Here is a 23,166-nt window from a genome sequence, read left to right as displayed (position 1 = left end):
AAAAAGATTTTTTGCCAGATCTCATTATCATAATTTACTGCAATAGTTTTTCTTTACAAAAGTACACACTTTGAGAACACATTTTGCAGAACATTATACATTTTGCCGAATTTTAGTTTTGGAAGAGGGTAGAGAGATCTGTGGGATCTCTTATTTATCTTCCAAATAAGAGTCAACAATTCGTTTGCTAGATATTCACTTTAGTACACTTGCATAAGAACTGAATCAAAACTTAGATCAAAATAATACATAAACTCGTCAAGAATGGTGAAAAGCATTAAATCATGAACATAAGAAAAATAAAGAAATTATTTTAAAACAAAAGTAATTTAGCAGATGCTTCAAGAATTCTGGAAAACAAGAATTCAGATAGACAATTGACCATACAAACTTATCCTTAAGGAAATCCGTATCTATAGTTTAGTCCCTTGTTGATTTTTCATTGGTTCTAGTTCTCAGCTGAGACTTGTGATTAGTTAATTAAACATTATCATTTACTCAAGATTAATTAGTATTTCCTTGGCACAATCTAACTTCTCAAGCGCTTTCTCACGGCTTGAGTCTTTGCGTCGTGGCTAGCCATTAATTTCGCTATAGTCACTTGTTGCAATTTGTTAAATGGCTTCAATACAATGGCCTATCCATATTATGTTTCTTAAGGTAGAACTTACATGGAACATTCATTGAAACAATGTTAGTATCTTGCAGACATGACCTTAAAGTTCAAGAGTTCACGCATTATCTAGAACAGTAATTGTATTTTGTAGACTAGGTATTTTCTCTAAAAATAATTCTATTTCCCAGTCGTATACAAGTTGATTTATTTTTTTTTAAATAATTTTTATTGAAATTTTTTTACAAAGTATATAACAACAAACAGTAAAAAAACAACAATAAAATAACATAATAAGCATAACACCCCCAAGACCGTAATAACGCATATATCGAGCCCCCCCACCTCCCAAACCCGGTAAACAACAAGAGAACTTGAAAATAAATAAAATAAAATAAACATAGTCAACACCCCCCCCCCCCCCACCTTCCTCTCCCCCCCCCCCCCTCCCCCCCCCCCCCCCCCCACCTTCCTTCCTCCCCCAGGTTGCTACTGCTGCTGACCTAGTTCCCTAGCGTTGAGCCAGAAAGTTGAGGAAAGGCTGCCACCGCCTAAAGAACCCTTGTACCAATCCCCTCGGGGCGAATTTGACCTTCTCCAGCTTAATAAAACCCGCCATGTCATTGATCCAGGTCTCCAAGCTTGGGGGTCTCGCATCCTTCCACTGTAGCAAGATCCTCCGCCGGGCTACTAGGGACGCAAAGGCCAAAACACCGGCCTCTCTCGCCTCCTGCACTCCCGGCTCCACCGCAACCCCAAAAATTGCGAGTCCCCAGCTTGGCTTGACCCTGGATCCTACCACCCTCGACACCATCCTCGCCACCCCCTTCCAGAACTCCTCCAGTGCCGGGCATGCCCAGAACATATGGGCATGGTTCGCTGGACTCCCCGAACACCTGACACACCTGTCTTCGCCCCCAAAGAACCTACTCATCCTAGTCCCGGACATATAGGCCCGGTGCAGCACCTTGAATTGGATGAGGCTAAGCCGCGCACATGAGGAGGAAGAGTTAACCCTCTCCAGGGCATCCGCCCATGTCCATCCTCAATCTGCTCCGCCAGCTCCCCCTCCCACTTAGCCTTTAGCTCCTCTACTGACGCCTCCTCCACCTCCTGCATTACCGTGTAGATATCAGATACCTTCCCATCCCCGACCCAGACCCCCGAAGGCACCCTGTCCCTCACCCCCTCGCGGCCAGCAAAGGGAATCCCTCCACCTGCCGCCTAGCAAACGCCTTTACCTGCAGGTACCTGAATATGTTCCCCGAGGGGAGCTCAAATTTCTCCTCCAACTCTCCCAGGCTCCCAAACCTCGCGTCAATGAACAGGTCCCTCAGCTTTCTGATGCCCGCCCTGTGCCACCCCAGGAACCCCCGTCAATGTTCCCCGGGATGAACCGATGGTTCCCCCTTAGCGGAGCCTCCATCGAGCCCCCCATTTCCCCCCCATGTCGCCTCCACTGCCCCCAAATCTTGAGGGTAGCCGCCACCACCAGGCTCGTGGTATACCTCGTAGGAGGGAGCGGCAACGGCGCCGTTACCAGGGCCCCCAGGCTTGTGCCTCCACAGGACGCCATCTCCAACCTTTTCCATGCTGCCCCCGCCCCCTCCATCACCCACTTGCGCACCATCGGCACATTGGCCGCCCAATAATACCCCGAGAGGTTGGGTAACACCAGCCCCCCACCATCTCTGCCCCGCTCCAAGAAGACCCTCTTCACTCTCTGGGTCCCATGCGCCCAAACAAAGCTCACGATGCTGCTAGTCACCCTCCTAAAAAAGGCCCTAGGGATAAGGACGGGCAGGCACTGAAACAGGAACAAGAACCTCGGGAGCACCATCATTTTGACGGACTGCACTCTACCCGCCAGCGACAGCGGCACCATGTCCCACCTTTTAAATTCCTCCTCCATCTGCTCCACAAGCCTGGTAAAATTAAGCTTGTGGAGAGTCCCCCAACTCCTGGCCACCTGCACCCCCAGGTACATAAAACTCTTCACTGCCCTCTTAAATGGGAGCCTACCAATTCCCTCCTCCTGATCACCCGGGTGCACTACAAACACCTCGCTCTTACCCAGATTCAGCTTATAGCCCGAGAAACCCCCAAACTCAGCCAACAGCTCCATCACCCCCGGCATTCCCCCCACTGGGTCCGCCGCATACAGCAGCAGATCGTCCGCATACAGCGATACCCGATGTTTCTCCCCACCCCGCACCAGACCCCTCCACCTCCCCGACTCCCTCAACGCCATAGCCAGCGGTTCAATTGCCAGTGCAAAAAGCAAGGGGGACAGGGGGCACCCCTGCCTGGTCCCACGGTAGAGCCTGAAGTACTCTGACCTCCTTCCGTTAATAGCTACACTCGCCATCGGGGCCTCATAAAGCAACCTCACCCATTTGATGAACCCCTCCTCAAATCCAAACCTCTCCAGCACCTCCCACAGGTACCCCCACTCAACTCTATCAATGGCCTTCTCTGCATCTAGCGCCACCACTATCTCCGCCTCCCCTTCAACCGCCGGCATCATAATAACATTTAACAACCTCCGCACATTCGTGTTAAGCTGTCTTCCCTTGACAAATCCTGTCTGATCCTCATGTATCACCCCTGGCACACAGTCCTCTATCCTGGTGGCCAGGATCTTCGCCAGCAACTTAGCGTCCACATTGAGGAGCGAGATTGGCTTGTATGATCCACACTGCAGGGGGTCCTTATCCCGCTTCAGGATCAAAGAAATCAGCGCCCGTGACATCGTCGGGGGCAAAGCCCCCCCTCTCCCATGCCTAATTGAAGGCCCGCACCAACAGGGGGCCCACATACTTTTTATAAAATTCCACCGGGAACCCATCCGGCCCCGGCACCTTCCCTGACTGCATTTGACCAATCCCCCTGACTAGCTCCTCCAACTCAGTCGGCGCCCCCAGCCCCTCCACCAGCTCCTCCTGCACCTTTGGGAAACGTAGCCTGTTCAGAAAGCTCTCCATTCCCCCCCCCCCCCCCCCCCCCCCCCCCCACCGGTGGCTCCGACCGGTACAGTTCCCCGTAAAAGTCCCTAAAGACCCCGTTCACCTGTGCCCCCTTCCGCACCACATTCCCACCCTTATCCATCACTCCACCAATTTCCCTAGCCACATCCTGCCTGCAGAGCTGATGCGCCTTACAAGTTGATTTCTTGAAGACCCCAACCAATTAATGAATCTACCATTTCCCTTTTTACTCAATAGAATAAATCAATACAAATTAGTAATGATAAAATAATAAAATAAAGAAAAAGAGATATAAGCCTAGAATAAAATGAATTACGATTTAACAAAAAATTAGTTAAAAGTGGAAAATGCCAAGCTTTAACTTGAAGGAGCAGAACTTCTGAATCAGAATCGTGAGTTTAAAAAATAGAATACCAGTGAAACATCTAACCTGGGGGGAACGTATTTTTAATAGAACATCTATTTCCATAGTAACAGTAAAGCAGAGAAGTGCAACCTGTCTAAAATTTCCACTAAACTGCCAAATGCCTAGCAAACAATGTAGCATTCTTCACATTCCTGAAATGTTACTTGCTGTGAATAATTGTTATCCAGACGGAGTTCAAAGGGCAGCAACAGTTAAACATTATAATGCACCACGTTGTTTGACATTTGAATAGGATAGGAGATGCAGAGGATTGTTATGCTGCATGTATATTATATGCAGCCCTCGACACAACTGCAAACGAAATAACATTCCAATCCAGATGAACATCTGAGGGCAAAGTTTGGCTTAATGAAACTGAATATGTTTCATATTTCAAATATTCAAGTCAATGCCAGCATAACCCCACCACTGCCCCAACAGATGTAAAGAGCTGCTTTAACATCTGATTGTCAGTACAGTGATTAATTTTTAAAAATAGGCTTTCTGCAAGAGCTGATTATTTATTATAATTGTGAATTATAATTTTTGTTGAATTTTTTTGCTCCAATTTTCCTCGAGGTGTTAACTCATGCAAACTTGATACCAGCTCCCTTTTGGTACCTTGCCACGTGTTTATTCTTTTGAGGCTAAATTTTGTGTTGGCATGCTGTCTCATGGAGGATATTACAGCAGTGGATAACGAGTGAGAACCTAGCTACTTTTTAACTTTCTCTGTCTAAAGATGTGCAGGTCATGTGGATTGGCCATGCTAAATTGCCCTGAGTGTCCAAAGGGGTTGGGTGGGGTTGCTGGGTTATGGGTATGGGGGTGAAGGTGTGGGCTTAAGTAGAGTGCTCTTTCCAAGGGCCGGTGTAAACTCAATGGGCCGAATGGTCTCCATCTGTACTGCAAATTCTATGTCTATACCTCGCACTGAGACCAATTGTTCCCCAACTGCAGTTTTGAATTAAATAAAATGGTGCAGAGCAATAATCAAACCCAGGGCATCATGGGCCGTCATGGTACTACTTACTGTACACTGGACAATGACTAAACTTGAGCAGCCATTGCACATAAACTATGGCTTATGACAAAATGCCTTGATGTGTTGCATTCATGTTACACAATCCCAAATAAGTAACATTAAATATGAGCTACAGTATATTTAAAACTGCTGTTGACAGCTAATTTCACTTGTCTGTCTAGGATTTCCAGAATGTACTGTGTGTAGCAAAATTAATCTTTTTTAAAAACACAGCTGTTAGTGTTTTTTGTAGAGCTCTTCCATTATATCTAAGGAAATGTAAGGCCCCACTGTCTTATAACCACTTTATTGTGCTGAGTTCATTTGATTTTACACAGCTGAAGCAAACATAAATCTTGTGTCAGCCTGAGGCCAGGGTTTGCAATGGAAGTATGTTGAATTGTGAATTTAACAAGGATTTTTGCTACTAAAATAATCCAATTGCTGGTAAACATAACCTGCAAATCAGAGTTCTTCAGATCTAGAATTTTCAGTTTCAAAGTTTTAAACAAATCTGCTGAAAATCAATTGGTTCTTCCTGTGAGTACTTAATTAAGTTACAAAGCATTACAGTGTTGATAGTCCTATGGAGAGCAAGAACAACCAAGCCTGTATGGTGTATGGCAAAAGCGCAGTCTCTTGAAGTTAGGTCAACTGCTCTTCTTTCATGTGGAGGTAATATGGAATAAAATACAGTACTACATTGCAATTAACTTGTGTATAATAACAAATCAATTTATTTGTGTAGCAACACTAGAGGGAACCCTGGTGGGCGGGGGCACCAAAGTTGGCATTATAATGATCTCAGACCAAGACCAGACCCCAACAGTGGTTAGGATAATAGATTAGTTTATTTTTAAGACCGTGGAAAGAATGATTCGCTCCAGGAGTGATTGCATGAAGAAATTGGGCTTTTGTATCTTTAAAATGAAGCTTTATTATGAATGCACTATTAAACTCTTTACGCCACACTCAAAAAGAACAGCTTACAATGACACCTTAAATACCACTACTAAAATTCCTATTAAACAATAGGAATCATACAGCTCTCCATCTGTCTTAATATGGGAGAATTGTGGACTCAGCATCAGACAGACCAGAATTCAACTCTTTCCAATGATTTCTCAAAAAAACTGCCCCTCTAAAGCTTTTCTCTATTCCTTGAGTCCACCCAGTAACGACTTAATCTCCCCAAGCTAAAGAAAGCTATCTCTCTGCAGGCTACAAAGCACTTCAACCCCCCAGGGACTTTCCCAGTCAAACCACAGTCTATTAGCCCAGACTGAAAAGCACTGACATTGTCAGTTTCACCTTCTGGCTTCTAAAAGCACCCAGGCCCTGCAAAGCAGAATTATTTGTCCTTAAATTACCCAATACTTAGAATCCAATATTCCTAAAATCTTCCAGTCATCACACCTCCCCCCTTAAAAAAAGAACCAGCAATGTAAAAAGATTCATTTTTCTGAAACCCTTTGAACTTTAAACACTTCTTAAGATTACATACAAGAAGGCTGCTTAGCTCAGTGGGCTATACAGCTGGTTTGTAATGCAGAACAAGGCCAGCACGGGTTCAATTCCGTACCAGCTGAGAATTCTGAATTCCCCCATGTGTACCCGAACAGGCGCCAGAATGTGGCGACTAGGGGCTTTTCACAGTAACTTCATTGCAGTGTTAATGTAAGTCTACTTGTGACGATAAAAAGATTATTATTATATTAGAAAGTTATTATAACTTTCTAGTCTATACGATATATCATTTTACATTTTTAAATAGGTAAACATAAACATGAATATAGCCCATTTTAGTCTTCTCACATGTTACTGTTGTGATAAAGCATCAGTAATCAGTTTATTGGGGCACCACTGTGGTGCAGTGGTTAGCACTGCTGCCTCATGGTGCCGAGGACCAGGGTTCGATCCAAGCCCCGGGTCACTATCCATATGGAGTTTGAACATTCTCCCTGTGTCTGCGTGGGTCTCGCCTCACAACCCAAAAAGATGTGCAGGATAGGTCAATTGGCCACACTAAATTGTTCCTTATTTTTGAAAAGCAATCACATTCTCCTTTTTTTAATTTTAGAGTACCCAATTCTTTTTTTTTCCCAGCCTTGGAGATGGACGGACGGATGGAATGTTATAAATGCATGAAACAGAGCCCTTTAAAGTCATATTTAAAATAGTTATCATAAATTCACATGCTTCAGAAATCGAGATATTCTGGGAAATCAAAAAGTGATGTAATATAAATTGTTGAGGAAGGGGTAGCAGTAATAATGAGAATCTTATTGTTCAAGAAGGAAATTGGCATTGATTGCTAATCCTGAGCATTTGTGTATCTGCTTTGAAGCAGAGGATGGTTCCGCAGCATTACTGTACGGAGGAGTCACTTGTGTCCTTGTTGTACAGGTTGAAACTCCCTTTTCCAAACTGCTTTGGGGGGGCTGAGTGTATATCAGATTTTGGAATTTTTCGGATCTTGGAATATACTGGGCATGAGTTGCATGTATATTGGGAACTGTGCAAAGCCCAGGCTCCTTGTGGGATTGATTTCCCACTCATGATGTCACGGTGCTTCAAAATAAAGTGCAGATTTTCGAATTGTTCGGTGTTCAGAATTTCAGATAAGGGATGCTCAACCTGTATATGGTTGCAACATAGTCTTAATGTGGAGAAATCCAATATCTGTATACATGTTATCTTCGTTCAGCAATTGTGGAACAATAGTCTGAATTTCAATCTGCCAGTGAACACATGCATCATCTGCAGGATTGGAGAGATTTCAGTAAGCGAGCGAATAGGCACAGCAATAGCATCTCATGAATACTCTACTGCTTCTTTGAGATCCAAATTCAAAGATGCAGCTATAATGACACTTCATTCACAAATGATAATGGCAACTGTGAGGGTGAGCCCTCTAATCTCCTGGTACTCAAGTAGAATGCATTTTGAGGGCAGCACAGTGGTGCAGTGGTTGGCACTACTGCCTCACTGCGCCAAGGACCCAGGTTTGATCCCGGCCCCAGGTCACTGTCCATGTGAGGTTTGCACATTCTCCCCATGCCTGCGTGGATCTCACCCCAACACCCCAAGGATGTACAGGGTAGGTGGATTGGTCACGTTAAATTGCCCCTTAATTGGAAAAAAGAATTGGGTACTTAAATTATTTTTTAAAAGTACAATCCAACAGTGGTGGCATAGAACAACTGATTATCATTTATATGCACTGTAGATGTAGGGCAGCATAATGCTTTTTGTTTTTTCTAGGTACCCACTTTTACCAACCAGCCAACCTTTGCGACACATTATCTTTAATGCAACAGATGAGCCTGCTTGGTCCTCACGATCTCACTTGCTTTGTCATTCAATGTTACATTTCTGCTGAGGACTTCAGTTGGTTTTGAGACCTTGCTCCATGCACCCTCTGATAACCTCAAACTCGCCATGCTTCAAATACCTTTGAAGTTTTGAGGGTTTTTAACTCTCATTTGCCAGTACCTCCCTACATATAACACATATAATCCTGATTTGCATTGGCACAATTAACAAAGGCACACCTCAATAAAACATCTTTATACTGCTTTTGTTCCCGATTTCAGTTTTTTCTTTGGCTGTTCACCAGAGACCTTGGAACTCTGTATAGAGCTCACACTGGCACTGCTCTGCCTGCCGTGGGCTGTCCTGAGCAGCTCTCTCCTGATTCAACTGGGAGTTCCAGGCCAGAAGCTGTTTGTGTCTCTGGCCCTCGCTTCCTTATACCATCTTCAGTTCTTCACAATTTCTTGCCTTGCTCCCTTGCAACTAGAAAATGGAAGAACCTCTCCTCTGTGATTTTGCGGCAAAAGTAAGGACGTACAGGAAGTGAGACATCAGTGTATGAGCCATATGTGTGACCAGCTCTCTGCCGCCACTTCTGGCTGGAAGACTGTATTGTTCCATTTAAAAGCCGGTCTCGGCCGGCATTCTTAATTTAAAAGCTGGTCGCGGCAATTGGTTGCTTCTCCTGTGATCGGGAACGGCGCAACCGATTGCTCTGTGACCCACCCACAACCTGCACTTTGAAAAACCCTGCTCTACACAAGTGTGTAGTTATTAAAGCAAAGGAAATCCAGACACTAGTGATGCATCAAGTGATGCAGCCTTCTGGTTCCCCTAAAGGTAGCCATGACCTTCCACTGATACTGATAATATAGTGTAAATAGCTGACTGTAATGGCAAGTTTATATGGGCCAGTTACCATTCCCCACTGATTGCCAGCTCACGTGAACTGTTCCTCCAAGATGTCTAGGCAGCTGATTCTTGCAGTGTACCACTGCTTACGAGAATATCTTGTTTGTCGAAAACCTATGCTGAAGCAGCCCTTCCGTCTCTCCCACCACTTGTGCTGTGAGTTTCTGTCAATAGCTGCAACGTAGATAACACAAAGTGCTTCAGCATACTGTTTCCTTTATTACTGCCGTGCTGCTGTCACATATTCCTGTTCATCAAACTCATTGACTTCAACTGGAAAAAAGCTGCATGTGGTTTTAACAAAGGTTCATTAGTCTTGTTAGCCAGTCGTCTTTTTTTTCCTTTTGTGTTTTGCTGATGTGTGTTAACTTATTTTGGGAAAGGTAAGAATATTAAGAGCAATAATAGACCCAAATGGATAGATCAGTGTTTTTTTAAATTTCCTATCTGCCATCTTTTCCTTGCATCTACTTTTTGGTTAAAATACTGGAATGCTGTCCCTCTCACGTCTAAATGCTGAAGAAAGAGTTAGTACAACACAAATGATATACATTTCCTTTCCTAATGTCAGAAAATACTGCACGTGATGTGTGGTACAACATGTTTCTATTTATGGGAATGACGTTCAAACAATAATGTCTGTCACTGGTCTTAAGAGTATTGTAAAGAGTAACTTCAATACAATGCTTTGAATTGCTGTACAGCTGGATTCCAAAAGAATACTTAATTGGCAGAGGCAGACAATGAAGTGAAATCATGTCTATGGTGTGTTTTCTTTCCTTAGATCAGATACAGAAGGGAAGTGTAGGAGTTTTGTGGGACACGGGGACTCACATGCTGATTAGTCATGCCTTTCACAGACAGCAGAGCAATGCTGAGAAACAAATATGAGTTGAGTCACATGAGTTATAGTGAATTTGCAATGTATTTGCAAATTGAGTTTTGTGGAACAGAGGGAATTTTTTTACCTTTTCAAGTTTGGGAAGGTCAACTTTTTCTCCATGTACAATAGTATCATCAGTGGTTGAAAAGTTACTAACCATGACTCTACTCATTTTTCTCGCTTTCTCTCTCTCTCTCTCTAGCAGACCTTCCATGATAAATCATTGGGGCAAATAGAAGAGGCAGATCCCAAGAACTATTTCAGCTGGTTCAGGGACTGAACCTGTGCCATTGGTGTTATTAAGCGCCACACTTTAACCATCTGAGCTAATCCGCCCTGAAGCTGAACTTTACTGGAAGGTATAAAGACGAAAAGTTATTTTTATTATTGATCATGAGACTTGGGCATCGCAGGCAAGACCTGCCTTTATTGCCTGTTCCTAACTATATTTAAGATGGTGCTGGCGAGCTGGCACCTTAAACTTGCAGTCCGTGTGGTGAGACTACTCCCCCATTGCTGTTAGAGAGGGAGTAATAGGATTTTGACCCAGCATTGCAAAAGGAATGGCAATATATTTCCAGGACAGGATGAGGAGCTTGGAGGTGATAGTATTCCCAAACGGACATCACCCTGTTCTTTGTGGTAGAGATTGTGGGTTTGGGAACTGCTGTCAAAGAAACTTTGGCAAGTTGCTGCAATGTATTTTGCAGATGGTATTCTGATGGTGGAGGGAGTGAATTCTTAAGGATAGGGTGAGAGTCAAGCGGGCTGATTTGTTTTGGGTAGTATTCAGCTTCAAGTGCAGGGGCTGCACGTATCCAGGCAAATGATGAGTAATCCATCGTGCTCCTCATAAATATTGAAAGAAAATTCAGAGGCGGTTACATCCTTTCTTGTTAGAGATGGTCATTGCCCGACAGTCGAGTGGCACAAATGTTACTTACCGATTACCAGCCCAAGCTTGAATGTTGTCCAGGCCTTGCTGCAGAAATGCAACATGCACTACTTCAGTATCTCATTCATCAGCATACATACCCACTTCTGACTTTATGATAATGGGTGAAACAGGAGAAGTTGGTTGTGCCTTGGACACTGCCCTGAGGAACTCATTCAGCCATGTTCTGGGCTGACATAATTGACCTCCATTTCCTTTATGCTTGGTATGTCTCCAACCAGTGGAGTTTTCCTCATAATAATAATCTTTATTAGTGTCACAAGTAGGCTTGCATTAATACTACAACAAAGTTACTATGAAAATCCCAGAGTCACCTCACTCTAGTGCCTGTTTGGGTACACGAGAATTCAGAATGTCCAATTCACCTAACAAGCACGTTTTCAGGACTTGTGGGAGGAAACCAGAGCACTCGGAGGAAACCCACGCAGACATAGGGAGAACGTGCAGAGTCCGCACAGTGATCCAAGCCGGGAATTGAACCCAGGCCCCTGGTGCATGAAGCAATAGTGCTAATTACTGTGCTACTATCACAGATCAAAAACATTGTAATTTATGCCAGTGTAGCATGTGGCTTACTGTTCCCTTTTCTTACAAGGCAAGCATATGCCTAAGCACCAGTTAACTTGCCTTCACTCCAGCATGGATAATTTTCCAAATATTATCAATTTCTATCTTTGCTAAGTAAATTGAGTTTTGAAATATCCTTTTCAGATTGAGCTTCCAAATGTATCTCATTAATTTTCTAACTGGGGGGGGGGGGGGCAGCACAGTGGTTAGTATTGCTGCCCACGGTGCTGAGGACCTGGGTTCGAATCCCGGCCCTGGGTCACTGTCCGTGTGGAGTTTGCACATTCTCCCCGTGTCTGCGTGGGTTTCACCCCCACAACCCAAAGATGTGCAGGATAGGTAGATTGGCCACTCTAAATTGCCCTTAATTGGAAAAAATAATTGGGTACTCTAAAATTTAAAAAAAAAAAATTCTATCTGAGGTGTATACACTCCTGAGAGGCTTCAAGCACGACACAAATTCTAATGGTTTGTTCTCAATACCAGAATCATCCCAAAAGTTCTGGCTGTAATAGAATTCTCATTTGCACAAGATACCACATATATACAAACATGGGTAATAATGGTCCACTGAAGAGATTGGATAACAGAACCAAGCTGCTATGACACTTGTGGTTCTCGATTAGCTACTGAGATGTTGCTTCCCGACACCAACCCCAAGCTGACACCACCCAGCCCCAATACTGAATGATGTTACTAATCTATTGGTATTGATGACCATGCAAGACCTATCAATTTTACAATGCACCAAAAGTTTAATAGCATCTACCACCATGTTGTCTTCAACACTCTCATTCTATCAAGGGTGGGAATGAAGGTGGATAAGGGGCCTGAAAGTGCAGTAGATAGTCATGTTCACCGGGGCAGGTGAAGGGAGGGATAGTGATTCCACTCAATAAATTAAGGAATTGCAGAGATCATTGAGGACTTGTTAATGATGCGAGGGAAGGTGTTGAGATTTTCACCGGGGTAAATAGGATGCATGCACTGTCAGGTGAGTGTACATTGGGAAGCCAGTTGAGGCATAAAAGGGCGAACATCGTAGAGGAGGGCAGCAATTGTGGAGCAGGTATTTCTGGTGTAATATAGCAGCTGGCAGGGAGCGTGGGCACAATGCTTGAAATGGGCATTATAAGGGGCATTCCACCCCCAAGCATCGTGCAGACAGAAGAGTGGGGAACAAAACTGCCACGGACATTTGGGAGGGGCCACCTGAGCACAAAGAAGGTTGCATCTGGCAAGAGGGACCTGACTCTGGTTTTGGAGAAAGTGCCAATGAGGAGCAGCACTCTCTGCCAGAAGGGAAGAGCCGCGGAGTCGAGAGGGAGGAATCAGACAGGAAGGAGACGGAGAATCTCAACATAGAATCTACCACTGAAGATAGAGCCACCTTGATATGAGTGAGAACCAGTATCACAGGAGACTGAGTGACCAGATTATAATAAGGCCATATTCTGGACATTTCGCCACAAAGAGGACTCCATTGGAGTCTGCTTTCCCTGCTCTTTCCTTGACAGTCACACCCTTCAAGGGATTTGTGCCCTTCCTGACCCTGGCGTTGAAATCTCCAAGGAGTATCACTTTGCCACCTTCTGGGACTCGGGCAAGGGATTGCTCAAAGTTGGTGTAGAATATCTCTTTGGCCTTGTCTGTTACCTGAAGTGTAGGGACATCAGCACTGATGACAGTGAAGAGATGATTCCTTGTTAGAGTGAACTGGGCAGTCATGAGGTGCTCGTTTATCCTGTAGACGGGAGTGGCTGAGGCACCACATAAGCTAATTTCTGATAGCAAAGCCAATCCTGTAGAAATATTGTTTTTCTTCTGGAATGCCTTCAGGGTGTCTGGATTCCTGAGCTATGATGATAGCGCTACACTCTGTTCTGTCCTGTTGGGATTGTCCATGAGGCTCCTGATATTCCAGGACCCCAACTTCAATTTGGCAAGCGAAGATGCTTGTGTATGATTTCTGTTTTAAGTGGAGTGGTCGCCTTATGCAGTGTACCATCTCCATCACATTGGCCCCAAACAATAAAGACGACCTAAGCAATGCCACAAGAAAACTAACATCAATGGCCTCAAATATCCCACTAAGGCAACTCTCTGGGTCAACGCCTCACTGCCAACGTCTCAATTTCCAGCCACTAGGAGCTACATTGTGCCTAGGCAACCTAGCACCTGCTAAGAGGGCTTTGGAAATCCAACTACCCGCAAACACCAATGACGTGTGGTTTCTTCAGCACTGTCCAGACGGTCCATGTCCCAAGCAATCCACTGAGAGTCGCGCATGAAGGAGAGCTCATCAAGGACAGGGAGGTAGTCAGTGTTCATTGGAGAGAACATTTTGAAGAATTCCTCAATCAAGACACTGTACCTGACTTGAATGCCCTAGACTTCATTCCTCAATATCTTTTCTCAATCCCTTTGATGCCACTCTGGTTCAGAGTGAAGACAAAAAAGCCATTTGGCAGCTGAAAAGGAACAAAGCCTCGGGAACAGGTAGAATCCCTGTCGAATCTCAGAAACATGGTGAAGATTCACTCTACATGACTTTTTAAGACCTCTGGAAAGCCTCTGTCAAATAAGAAGGCTTATGGAGTATCCTCATCAAATTTGTCTGACGTTGGAAATTTGTCATCATCCTCACTCTACTCCATGATGACACACACAACATGATTACCCCAATGGAACCACAACAGACCCTATCACAGTGAAGACTTGAGGTCAAGCAAGGCTATGTCATTGCATAAGCCATTTTCTCCAACTTCCTTGCTGCAGTAGTGCATCTCACCACCAGGAAACTAATCAGGCATGCAGAAAATTTCCTGAAGAGGGGAAAGGAATTTCCGTGACCCAAGTTTCCTTAACTCTGTTTCACTCTCTCAAGGTGTTGTCAAACCAACAGGCAGGATGGTGGCGCAGTGGGTTAGCCCTGCTGCCTCACGGCGCTAAGATCTCAGGTTCGATCCCAGCTCTGGGTCACTGTCCGTGTGGAGTTTGCACATTCTCCCAGTGTTTGCGTGGGTTTCACCCCCACAACCCAAAAATGTGCAGGCTAGGTGGATTGGCCACACAATTGCCCCTTAATTGGAAAAAATAATTGGGTACTGTAAATTTATAAAACAAAAGATGTTGCCAAGCCTGCTGAATATTCCACATGTTTTATACAATCCCTACAGTGCAGAAGGGGGCCATTCAGTCCATCAAGTCTGCATCTGCCCTTGGAAAGAGCACCCTATTTAAGCCAATGTCTCCACAACCGAGAAACCCTACCTAACCTTTTGGATACTAAGGGGCAATTTAGTATGACCAATCCACCTAACCTGCACATCTTTGGACTGTGGGCGGAAACCGAAGCACCCGGAGTAAACCCATGCAGACACTGCGAGAAAGTGCAAACTCCACACAGACGGAGGCTGGAATTGAACCCGGGTCCCCGGAGCTGTGAGGCAGCAGTGCTAACCACAGTGCCGTTCCTAACATGTTCTGTTTTTATTTTTTTCCAATCTATACTGCCTTCAATGAAAGAAAGTAACTCCTCTCTGCCATTGGGCTCCAGTATACAAATGATGCTTGTGTGCGCTCACTCGGAAACAAGCTCCGGGTTATTGTTGACAGCTCCTCCTAAGCATATGAGAAAATGGAACTTTCACTAAACACCCAGTAAACTAAGATCCTTTTGAACCAAGTCCCACAACTCAGCATCTCTCCTATCAATTACGATCAACACTAGATCCTGAAAAATGTGGACCATTCCTATATCTTGGGAGCTTCCACTCGATGAAGGCAGACAAAATTTATAGTTTCCTTCAGCCATCTGCGGAAAATAGTATTTGAAGATCAGGAAAACCCACTGTCATGGTGTACTAGGAGCAGTGATGCCTGCAGTTCTACATGCTTCAGAGACTTGGACAACCTACAACAGACCCCTCAAATAACTGCAGAAATATCACCAGCGAAAGCTTCACAAGGTCCTTCAAATCCAGTGACGAGAAAGGCAGTCCAACAGCAGCCTTCTCTCCCAAGTCCACATGCCCAGCATTGAGCCGGTAATCACTCAGTCAGCACCATTGGATAGGACATGTCAGTCATATCCCTGACACCAGAATCTCTAAGCAACTACTCTACCCTGAACTCCCTCACAACAGGAGACTTTCGGGAGGATGGTGGAAATGCTTCTTGTGACATCCTCAAAAGCAACCCTGAAGGGACCAAACATCCCTGACGATTCACTGTCATCCCTGGCCTATGAATAACTAAAACAGAGAAGGTTCATTTGGAACACGTTGATTGCAACAAGACTTCTAGTAGCAGTCATGAGATGTACAGTCGCGAACGGAAATCCCATTTGGAGACTTGGGGCGGGATTCTCCGGAACCCCCGATGGCCCAACACCGGTGTACAAAAATGGCGCAAATCACTCCAGCGTCGGGCCAACTGGAAGTTGCGGAATCCTCCGCACTTCCGGGGGTTAGGCCAGCACTGGAGAGGTTGACACCATGCAAACTGGCGCGAGTTAGCGCATGCGCAGACCGGCCGGCGTATTCTTGCGCAGGGGGGTGTCTTCTCCACGCCAGCCATGTCGGAGCCCGACAGAGGCCAGCGCGGAAGGAAGGAGTGCCCCCACGGCACAGGCCCACCCGCAGATTGGTGGGCCCCGATTGCGTACCAGGCCACCGTGGAGGCCGGCCCCCCAGGGCCAGATCCCCCCGCGCCCCTCCGAGGACCGCACCAGCCAGGTCCCGCAATGTGGGACCACGTTCATTTCATGCTAGTGGGACTGGCCAGAAACCGACAGCCGCTTGGTCCATCGGGGCCCGGAGAATTGCCGCGGAGGGGTGCTGCCAACAGCCGCCGACCGGCATGGTGTGATCCCCGCCCCCGCCTGAAAACAGGCGCTGGAGAATACGGCATCTGGCGAAGGAGCGGCGGGGCGGGATTCAGGATTTAGGTTTTTGGCCCTTCATACAACACTCCCCTCCCAAATCTTTTATCGTTAGGGTGGACAAGTTAATTTTGGTCTTTGTGTGGCCGGGTAAAACTCCCAGGACTCAAAGAGCATTCCTGCAAGGGGACACCGTTTGGGAGGGCTGGCTTTGCCAAATCTAATGTTCTATTACGGGGCGGCAAACATTGAGACGGTGCACAGGTGGTTTGGGGAGTTTGGGTCAGAGTGGGTGCAGTTGGAGGAGGCCTCCTGCGTAGGGTTGTGTCTACGGGCGCTGGTTACTGCCTCTCTTCCGTTTTCTCCAGCCAGTTTCACAATGAGCCCGGTAGTGGTGGCGTCACAATGAGGCCGGTAGTGGTGGAACCAATTCTGGCAGCATTTTAGATTGGGGGGCAAGTCATTATTGCCGGCAATTTGTGGGAACCATAGGTTTGCTTTGTCAGGGATGGATGCAACGTCGGAGAGTGTCGAGAGGTTCAACGATCTGTGGAAGATCGGTTCGTGGGACTGGAGGAGCGCGTTTAGGTATCTGCAAGTGCGGGACTTTGTTTGCAAAGAACTCTCTTCATTCCCTCACCTACTGAGACCTATACTGATGGACAGGATGCTATCTCGTGATGAGTTGGGAGAAAGGAAGATATCTGGAGCGGGATTCTGCAGTCCGCAAGCCTTATTTTCTGGCGTGGTGTGCCCCCACCAGCAGCAGGATTCTCAGTTCCCACAGCTGGTAAATGGGCTTTCCCATTGTGGCCACCTCACGACATTGGGAAACCGGTGGGAGTGGGTGCACTGCCGATGGACCGGAGGATCCCGCTGACGGAGAATTCCGCTGCTGGTATATAGGTGGTTGCTGGACACCGGTTGGAAGACTTAGCAGATTTTCAAAAATTTGAAATGATTAAGTATGCCATCACTGGTTGGAGGAAGAGTTTTATTCCAGATGGAATCCGTTCATCGCCTTTTTCGAGGACCTTTTTGTGGCCAGCAGCGAGGAGGGGTGGGGAACTAGTTAATTGAAACACTCCAGGACAGAATGGAGTGCAGACATGATGCCTTCCATTGTAATGAGCAGGGAAATTAGTTCATGCATTTGTGGTGTTAAAATGTTTCTCCTTTGAATGTGAGATGGAATTTCATTGAGAGGCAGAGTTGAATGTAAATTATTTCTGCTGATCGTGCCCTTAGTGGGAAGGTGAATACTATCTATCTTCTGCACATATGTCAATGTTAGTAAGGGGACTGTAAGCTTTCAAGTCCTGTTTGCATAGTAATGTATGGTTACTTTACCCATTTATGTTTCTTCCATTATTGGCAATAATCTGTGTTCTGTGTAATCAGAGTCTTACAGCACAGAAAGAGGTCCTTTGGCCCATTGTGTCTGTGCCTCTGCATAGTGAGTAAATACGCATAGGTTGGTTATATGTTTTGTGTATATCTATCTATCTCTGTACCTATAAGTAGTGAAAATAAATATTAGGTCATTTGTCACCAGTTGTCAATCATAATTGAACCTATTAATGTCCTCATGTGACATCCGTACTAGCTTAAAATCAGCACGGTTGCTGTATTATCAGCAACCTTGCCTGCCACCTACCACCCCTATAACTCCGTCCCGTTTTCTTTGGGACCTGCAGAGTTAAGAGGCAAATTGAACAAAATCTGAAATGAAAACTGAGAACACAGACAATACATGAAACATCTATCAGCAACAAGAAAAACAAAGCTCGTACAATGTTTGGGTGGAGATCTGGTGAATGACCTTGAATCTTAACTAATTATTTTCCAAATGCCGACCCTGTTGTATGTTTCCAGCATTTTGTTCCTATTTCTTCTTTCCATATATCCAGTTTCCACAGGTCAGAGCATAACCTGTATTTCTCTAAATAGGATTCTGAATTATCAATGTGAACTGACTAGAGCCTTTCTATCCTCCAAACTGGTCTCAGCACAACACACTTTAAAAAGTAGTTTTTATGCTGAGACCAATTTCTTTCATGATCAAATTTAAGATCTGCTGAAATCAGCATGTATATGAGGGGATTAACATGTGCTCACTCAAATTAGACAATTTATCAACTTTAATGCTCCAAGTTTCATGCTGTGCCTTGATTACAACAGCAGTCTTTTGTATAAGGTTTCCTGATCAAGCAGGCATTGCACCCTTTTGGATCACCTTGCCTCTAGTTACTGGAAGTATGTAGGAGCCAGCATTCTAACTCGCCTTTGTTTGGCTCCAATGTAATGCATGCTTAGCAGCGTAAATGGCAATGCTGCCTGTGTGGGGCAACAGGAAGAATTTTCAAACGCTTTGTGCTGACATTATTCTTGTGGCATTCTGAATGATGTAATTGCTGTTCACTCAGATTTTAAATGGTACAGTGAAGTTCATTGTAAAACAGCAGCTGTTACTCTGTGCCTGGCAATGTCAGTCACACGTTGGCAGTAATCTTCAGATCATTATTGCATTGGTGGGGTGTGGAGGTTCTATATTTTTATACATTATAACTTGGATTTAGCAGTGTGATTTTTTTGGAGAGTGTTGGTAGATTGTCAACCAATTTAAGAGGAAAATTCCAGGCATTTGTTTGAAACAGACTGAAGTACCTGGCAACACAGATGCAATGGCTTTTGTGTATTACAGCATTTTAAAGGTTGCTAAGGATTGCACACACTTAGATCATCCCATCACACATCCAAACACTTGACTCCTTTTTTAACTGTTAACATGGAAATTAATAATTACATTTCTGTTGTATAGCTGACTAAATGAACTGCTGTCAAGGTTGCAGGAAAAAAAGTTGTGCTTTGATAAATTTGTGCATGTTTTGTTCTATGTCAACTAATGAAAGCATCTTCCAGCACTTTTTGACTACTATGCATGTAAAGTCTGTTATTTACACCATGGCCATTGTTTATTAGCTTCATTCAGTGGTAACATTTTAACTCTTGGGGCAGCAAACTTTTTAAAAATAATTATTCTGTTCTTAAAGTTACAAAGCCAATGCAAAGAGTGGACAGGGCTTAATCCATCTCGTTGCTTGCTCCAAAAACAATTCAAATTCAATCCAATTCAATTTTCACAAGTCTTCACAAGAGAGACATACAAGATCCAAGATGACAAGAAAAGGCATTGCACCTCATCTTGGGCTTGATCTAACGCTTGATCTGAGACAAAAGGGCAAGTTGTAGGTTCAGAAGACTTAAGAAATACATTGCAGTTCTAATGAAGTGCTGTATTTTTGAATGAGGTGCCCCTTCAGGTAAATGTAAATGTCCCCATGGCACGTTTTTTGAAAATATGCAGGGAGTTTTCCAGTGTTTGCCAACATTTATCTTTCAACCAACACTATAAAAATAGATTAATTTGTGCAAAAGCAAAATCTGAAGTAAAAATGGAAAATGATAGAAATATTCAACAGGCCTGGCAGCATTTGTGGAATTGATCATTTATCCCGTTGCAATTTGCAGCCTCTTACTCTGTGAAAATTGGTAGCTAGGTTTGCTACATAATGGTGGCCATGCTCAATTCATTGGTCATAAATCATTTGAATTATTCTGAGAATATGAAAGGAATATTGAAATGCAACTTATTTTTTTCTCAATCAAACTTTTTTCTCTTTCCTACACTGGTTATTTTCATAGTTTATAATTCAGCAGTCATATCACAGAATTGTTACTGTGCAGAAGGATGCCCATCGTGCCTGTACCGGCTTCCGAATGCGCAACTCACCTTGTACCATTCCCTCGCTTTCTCTCTATAAACCTGCACATTCTTCCTTTTTCAATAAAAGTCAAATTCCCTTTTGAATGCTTCAGTTGAAACTGATACTCGGGCGGTGCATTCCAAACCCTCACCACATATTGTGTAAAAAGGTTTCTCCTATCACTTTTACTTCTTTTACTGATTACTTTAAATCTGTTCCCCTCGCCTTCTTGATCCTTTCATGAATGGGAAATAGTTTCTCAATGGTAGCATTGTGGATAGCACAAATGCTTCACAGCTCTAGTGTCCCAGGTTCGATTCCGGGTTGGTTCACTGTGCGGAGTCTGCACATCCTCCCCGTGTGTGCGTGGGTTTCCTCCGGGTGCTCCGGTTTCCTCCCACAGTCCAAAGATGTGCAGGTTAGGTGGATTGGCCATGATAAATTGCCCTTAGTGTCCAAAATTGCCCTTAGTGTTGGGTGGGGTTACTGGGTTATGGGGATAGGATGGAGGTGTTGATCTTGGGTGGGGTGCTCTTTCCAAGAGCCTGTGCAGACTCGATGGGCCGAATGGCCTCCTGCACTGTAAATAAAAAAATTCTATGTAACCTTTTCTCAAAGGAAAACAGTCCAAATTTTCCGATCCATTGTCATAACAATTCCTCGTCCCTGGAACCATTCTCATGAATCTTTTCTGCATCCTCTACAATGCCTTCACATCCTTCAAAAGTACAACTTCCAGATTGTGACACAATACTCTACCTGAGGCTGAACTAGTGACTTATACAAATTCAACATAACCTGACATTAATAAAGTCAGGATACTGTATGCTTTATTAATTTCTCAACCTGTGCTTCCACCTTTAATGATTTATGCACATACACATCCTCTGTTCCTGCTCCCCTTTAAAGTTGTCCCTTTAATTTTATATTGTCTCTCCATGTTCTGCCGCCTTGTCTGCCCATTCCACCAAATTGTCTATGTCGGTTTGAAATTTTACACTATCCTCCTCACAACTCACAGTGCTACCAAGTTTTGTTGAAATTATGCCCTTAATATCAGGGTATTAATGTATATCAGGAGAAGCAAGGGTCCCAATACTGACCCCTGTGTAACTCCACTACAAACCTTCCTCCACCATGAAAAATGGCCATTACGGTCTGTTTCCTGTTGCTCAGCCAATTCCGTATCCATGTTGCTACTGTCCCTTTTATTCCATGAACTATAAGTTTGCTCACAAGTCTGTTGTGCGGTGCTGGAACAAATGCTTTGGAAGTCCCATTTATACCAACTATATCTGCAACATTGCCCTCATCAACACTCTCAGTTATCTCATTAAAAAAATTCTAGTTAGTTAATCATGATAGTTCCTTAAGATGCTGGCTTTCCTTAATGAATCTGCATTTCTCCATGTAACTATTAATTTTGTCCCACATTATTGTTTCTAAAAATTTCCCCACCACCAAAATTAAACTGAGTGGCCTATAGTTGCTGGACTTACCTGACACCTCTTTCTGAACAAAGGTGTGTAAATGTTTGCAATTCTCCTGTCCTTCAGGACCAGCCCAAGTCTAAGGAAGATTTATGTGGCCAGTGTCTCTGTAATTTCCACTCTCCCTTCCCTCGGTATCCTTGGATGCATCTCATCCAGTCCTGATGCCTCGTCATCTTTAAGTATAGATAACCTATCCAATACCACCACCGTGTCAACTTTAAACCATCTAGTGTCTGAATTACCTCCTCTTTACCATGGCCTGATTTGCATGTACTCCCTTTGTGAAAACAGATGCAAGATCTTCATTTAGTACCTCAGCTATAACCTCTACCCCCATTTATAAATCCCCTTTTTGGACCCAAATTGGTCCTGCTCCTCCTCCTCTTATCACCCCTTTACCTATTTATATGCCAATGGAACAAGCTGAGATTCCCTCTTATGCTAGCTGCCAATCTCTTTAAGTTTTTTAATTCATTTTTTAGGAATGTGGGCTTCACTGGCTAGGCCAACATTTGTTGTCCATCTCTAATTGCCCTTGAGAAGGTGATGGAGCTGCATTCTTGAACTTCTGCAGTCCTTGAGGTGTAGATATACCCACTGTGCTATTAGGGAGGAAGTTCCAGGATTTTGACCGAGCGACAGTGAAGGAATGGCAAGATATTACCAAATCAGGATGGTAAGTGACTTGGAGGGGAATTTCCAAGTGGTGGCATTCTCATGTATCTGCTGCTCTTGTCCTTCTAGATAGTGGGTTTGAAAGGTGCTGCCTTAAGAGCTAGTGAGTTCCTACAGTGCATCTTGTACATATTGCTGCTACTTTGCATTTGTGATGGAGGGAGTGAATGTTTGTGGAAGGGGTGCAAATCAAGCCGGTTGCTTTGTCATGGATGGTATCAAGCTTCTTGAGCATTGTTGGAGCCGCACTCATCCAGGCATGTAGAAAGAATTCCATCACACTCCTGACTTGTGCTTTGTAGATGGTGGACAGGCTATGGGGAGTCGGGGTGAGTTACTGACAGTAGAATTCCTAGCCCCTGACCTGCTCTTGTAGCCGCAGTATTAGTTCAATTTATGATCAATGGTACCCCCTCTAGACTTCTTTTATTTTGCTTATTCACTTCTCCTATTTTATACCTGATACCTGTCACGAGTACACATTTTCTCCTTTATCTTAATTTTTAACTCCTTTTGTCATCCAGGGAGCTCTGGATTTGTTTGCCCAGCCCACTCTTCTGAGGAAATATACCTTTACTGTTCCCAAATCACCTCTTCTTTGAAGGTCGCCCATTGTTCGTCTATCATTTTTCATGTCAACCTTTCACTCCAATTTATTGTGCCCAGATCCATTCTTGCCTCATT

General features: G+C 44.4%; 1 protein-coding gene across 14 annotated transcripts in view; it reads left to right on the top strand.

Moving 5' to 3' along the window:
• The window catches only part of LOC119953761 (guanine nucleotide-binding protein G(I)/G(S)/G(O) subunit gamma-7-like), a 256,723-nt gene that overhangs the window by 157,169 nt on the left and 76,388 nt on the right, over positions 1 to 23,166 (top strand). For 4 of the 14 annotated variants that reach the window (XM_038778371.1, XM_038778367.1, XM_038778362.1 and 1 more), the window contains one exon: positions 10,346 to 10,499. The exons of 6 other annotated variants lie outside the window; for them this stretch is intronic. The gene's annotated coding sequence lies outside the window, so the exon portion shown is untranslated. Of the gene's footprint in view, positions 1 to 10,342; positions 10,500 to 23,166 lie in introns of all 14 variants that reach the window. 4 more of the 14 variants (XM_038778370.1, XM_038778364.1, XM_038778361.1 and 1 more) reach the window with 1 other exon arrangement.

This window comes from Scyliorhinus canicula, chromosome 18, assembly GCF_902713615.1.
Source record: "Scyliorhinus canicula chromosome 18, sScyCan1.1, whole genome shotgun sequence".
Classification (NCBI taxonomy): Eukaryota; Metazoa; Chordata; class Chondrichthyes; order Carcharhiniformes; family Scyliorhinidae; genus Scyliorhinus; species Scyliorhinus canicula.
Note: the sequence above shows the minus strand (reverse complement) of the source record. Positions and strands in the feature narration are given on the sequence as shown.